We start from the raw sequence: 5,228 nt of genomic DNA on the forward strand, positions 1-5,228 counted from the left end.
GTCGTCTCAGGCTTCGTCGGCGACGAGCCGCGGGTCAACTCCGGCGAGTTGACCCGGGGGTTTGACCCTGTCTGACCTTGTTTGACCTCCTAGGGTCACTGACGCGCGGGCCCGCCCTGTTAATCTCTAATTAGTTTTAGGTTAGTGCTAACTAACTTGGATTAATTAGTATAGTCACTAACTAGTGGGCCCAGTGCCCTAATAGTTTTAGCTTAATCACTAATTAGAGCAAGTGCCACTGACATGTGGGCCCAAGCCTTAACTAATCTAGATTAGGTTAGTTTAATTTTAATTAACCCTTGTAGTTAACTGTGTCACTAACGTGTGGACCCACACGTCAGGTTTGACCTGGACCGAGCCGTTGACCTGCTGACGTCACTGTGAGGTCATGCTGACGCAATAATTCCTTTCTGGAATTTAAATAAATCTTAAATGATTTATTATTTTCAAAAAATACCCCAAACTTCTAAAAATCATAGAAATTCAACCGTAGTTCAGAATGAAATAATTTATATATGAAAAATTATCAGAAAAATTCAAGGAATCCATCTGTACCATTTTCATGCATGTTTGAACAATGTTTGTCCTCTGTTTTGGACAAAACAAATAAAGGGCATTTAAATAATCATATATGGAGTTGGAATTTGAATCATGTATTCAAACCAACTTCATTTAAATCATAGCTAGATGCATTAGCTCAAATCACATCATATTGCCATGTCATGATCATGCATCATATTGTGGCATTGCATTGATCGTGTTCTTTCTCAGTTGTCGGTGTTTGTTCCCTCTCGATAGACGTGGTTTCAACGATGTGATCGATGACACCGATGAAGAACTATACTATCTTCAGAAGTGCCAGGCAAGCAAAAACCCCTTGGTCATTCCGATACAATCCCACTCTCTCGCTCCTGCTCTCTTTTACTGCATTAGGACAACAACGTTTCAACTGTTACATGCTGCGGTAGCTGAACCCCTTTCCTCTGCATGACCTGTCATTGCCACAGTAAATAGATGAAACCCACTAGCATGAGTAGGAATTGTTTGAGCCCTGATGTGCCTACTCATTCATGCTTGTTGTCATGCCTGCTACTGCTTAGAGTTGAGTCAGGTCTGATTCATCGGGAATGAATTGGAACGTGGTGAACATGTCCTACCGTTGAGAGCTAAGTGTGTGAACACGATTTGGTAAAGGTAGCGATGAGAGGCCATGTAGGAGTACATGGTGGATTGTCTCATTGCAGCCGTTCTTAGGAACTGAGTTCTGTGTTTGTGATCCATGAACAGTTACTACCACACATTGGGTTCCGGTAAGTCGGCCCCTCTCGGCTTATTAATCAACTCGATCTCTGTCCAAGAGTTGCAACTAGTTTCTGGTGTTTGTAGGTAGTGTTAGTAGTCTACCAAGTGGCACCCGGTACAGGTAGGCTTGGGACAGACTAGGCACAGTGGCACGGTGTACAAAGTGGCACCAGGATGGTGGGCTTGGGAACCCTGCACACATCGTTTGGGGCCATGAGCGACACCTCGGCCGGATCTCCTTGCGGATGGAACCCGAATAGGCGATAAACCTGGACTAGAGACTTGTTGGTTAGTCAGGTCGTGGCCGACTCCCTCGCCCGGCTTTCGCTTGAAGGTTGCCGAGGTACATGACGTGTACAGGGCGATAAGTGGCGAGAGCGTGTGTGAAGAAGTACACCCCTACAGGGTTATCATTATCTATTCGAATAGCCGGATTCCTCGGATATGGAAACTTGGACCCCTTGCATAGTTCATAGACAAGTGAAAGTGGATACTCTAAAATGCCCAAGATAAGCGTGAGTGCTATGGATGGCGTTCTCGTAGGGAGACGGGAGCGGATACATAGTGGTGTATTGATATGGTGAATTTGTGGACTCGTGTGCCACCTCAAAAGAGTTACTTGCAGTCGTAGTTCAGGTTAGCCACTGAGTCAAAGCTGGCTTGCTGCAGTTAAACTCCACCACCCCCTTTGTTGATACCGATGCGTATGTAGTTAGTTCTGATGTAAGTCTTGCTGGGTACATTTGTACTCACGTTTTCTTAATTTATGTTTTGAAGAGAGACTTCGGTCTCGCTAGTAGTTCCACGTGGACTTCGACATTTAGCTTATTACCTCAGCTACGATCTTGTACCCTTGGGAGGGTCTTATAGATAGTCAGGCTCCTCAGCTATCTTCATTTTTAGTTGTCTGTACTCAGACAAGTTAAGCTTCCGCATGTGCTTTGACTTGTATGCTCTGAATGTTGGGTCATGAGACCCATGTTTGTAATATCTTGCTCCTCGGAGCCTAATGTATAATTACTCTGAGTCGTAGAGTCTTGTTGTGATGCCATGTTGTATTGCACATATTGAGCATATTGTGTGTATGATTGAAATGCTTGGTATGTGTGGGATCCGACAACCTAGTTGTTTATCCTTGGTAGCCTCTCTTATGGGGAAATGTAGTCTTGTGCTTCCATGAGCCGTAGTATTCCTCTACAGCCCGGTTCATCGGAGTCCTGCTAGCCCAGCACTACTGCTTCGGAGCACTTGACTGGCCGGCGTGTGATTCACCTCTTTCCTGTGTCTGTCCCTTCGGGGAAATGTCACGCGTGACATCCGGAGTCCTGCCTAGCCTGCTACAGCCCGGGTTCCCGGAGTCCTGTTAGCCCAGTGCTACAGCCCGTATTCACACGCTGCTGACCGACATGCTTGATGTTGATTCATGTATGCCTGTCCCCGTAAGTTAGTGCCACTTTGGTTTCACGACTAGTCATGTCGGCCCGGGTTCTCTGTCATATGGATGCTAGCGACACTATCATATACGTGAGCCAAAAGGCGCAAACGGTCCCGGGCCATGGTAAGGCGACACCCGTGGGAATACCGTGCGTGAGGCCGCAAAGTGATATGAGGTGTTACAGGCTAGATTGGTGTGACTTAGAATTGGGGTCCTGACATTAATATATTGGAAGGTAGTATTCAGACACCAGAAGGGTTCCAGAGTGTATCGGGTACATACCGGAGTACCGGAGGGGTTACCGGAACCCCCCGAGGGAAGATATGGGCCATATGGGCCATAATAGGAGGGAGGCTAACCAGCCCACAAGGGGATGGTGCACCCCCCACAAGGGAGAAGGCCGAATTGGTTTAGGGAAGGGGGCGCCGCTCCCCTTTCCTTCTCCTACTCCCTCTCCTTCCCCCTTTCCACCTCCATGAGAAGGAAAAGAGGGGGGCGAACTCTACTAGGACTAGGAGTCCTAATAGGACTCACGCCTTATGGTACCCCCCTAGGGCCGGCCTCCTCCCTTTCCCTCCTTTGTATACATGCGTAGGGCACCCCTTGGAGACACAACGATTATTCTTAGCCGTGTGCGGTGCCCCCCTCCATAGTTTACTCCTCCGGTCATAGCGTCGTAGTGCTTAGGTGAAGCCCCGCGTGGATCACATCACCATCACCGTCACCATGCCGTTGTGCTGATGAAACTCTCCCTCAACCCTCTGATGGATCAAGAGTTCGAGGGACGTCATCGAGCTAAATGTGTGCTGAACTCGGAGGTGTCGTACGTTCGGTACTAGATCGGTTGGATCGTGAAGACGTTCGATTACATCAACCGCGTTAACCAAATGCTTCCGCTTTCGGTCTACGAGGGTACATGGACACACTCTCCCCCTCTCATTGCTATGCATCTCCTAGATAGATCTTGCGTGATCGTAGGAATTTTTTTGAAATTGCATGCTACGTTCCCCAATAGTACTAACCCAAAGGTTGTCAATGGACAACGAATAAAACATTATATCTCAGGTACGCCCATTAATGTTGAAAGTAATATTATCCAAACTATGACACCGGAAGAACACATAAAAGAGTCCTCCTGGAACACTCCAGAATCGTGAAAATAAGGAGGTATGTGATACGATAAGTAAACGGACTCCGAAAAATCCGCAAAAATATTTTTTGTCAGTTTTGGAATATTTAGAAAAATAGGAAAATAAGAAACTACTGGGAAGCGTACCCTGGTGGGCACAAGACACCAGGGCGTGCCAGGCTTGCCTGGTGGGTTGTGCCCACCTTTGGAATATTTAGAAAAATAGGAAAATAAGAAACTACTGGGAAGCGTACCCTGGTGGGCACAAGACACCAGGGCGTGCCAGGCTTGCCTGGTGGGTTGTGCCCACATTTGGAATATTTAGAAAAATAGGAAAATAAGAAACTACTGGGAAGCGTACCCTGGTGGGCACAAGACACCAGGGCGTGCCAGGCTTGCCTGGTGGGTTGTGCCCACCTTTGGAATATTTAGAAAAATAGGAAAATAAGAAACTACTGGGAAGCGTACCCTGGTGGGCACAAGACACCAGGGCGTGCCAGGCTTGCCTGGTGGGTTGTGCCCACCTTTGGAATATTTAGAAAAATAGGAAAATAAGAAACTACTGGGAAGCGTACCCTGGTGGGCACAAGACACCAGGGCGTGCCAGGCTTGCCTGGTGGGTTGTGCCCACCTTTGGAATATTTAGAAAAATAGGAAAATAAGAAACTACTGGGAAGCGTACCCTGGTGGGCACAAGACACCAGGGCGTGCCAGGCTTGCCTGGTGGGTTGTGCCCACCTTTGGAATATTTAGAAAAATAGGAAAATAAGAAACTACTGGGAAGCGTACCCTGGTGGGCACAAGACACCAGGGCGTGCCAGGCTTGCCTGGTGGGTTGTGCCCACCTTTGGAATATTTAGAAAAATAGGAAAATAAGAAACTACTGGGAAGCGTACCCTGGTGGGCACAAGACACCAGGGCGTGCCAGGCTTGCCTGGTGGGTTGTGCCCACCTGGGACACCTTTCAGACTCCGTTTTTCTTTTGTTTGCTTGTTTCCCAAGATAAAAAATCTATATATACCTCCCAAACCTGTTAACCATCGTATCACGGAGAAATCTTCTGTTTTCTTTTCCTTGCTGCTTTCTGCCAGATCCCGTCTACCATGGCTGCTTCAAGCTCCTCCAAGGACAAGTTTTTCAAGAATGTCATCAACCCATATCTGCGGGAGGTGGTGCAGCACCCTCAGGTCATCCGGATGCATGAGGGGGTGCTTCACCTTCGTGATGTGACATGTCCCAAGGGGACGAGAACCGTGGAGGCCAGACTTGAAGCCATGGAACAAGATGTCTTCCAGTGCAAGGGGGTGGTGGAGCGTGGGCTCAATGCCAATCACCTCATGATCACGGACCTCTCCCGTGATC

Source organism: Triticum urartu, chromosome 1, assembly GCF_003073215.2.
Source record: "Triticum urartu cultivar G1812 chromosome 1, Tu2.1, whole genome shotgun sequence".
Lineage (NCBI taxonomy): Eukaryota > Viridiplantae > Streptophyta > Magnoliopsida > Poales > Poaceae > Triticum > Triticum urartu.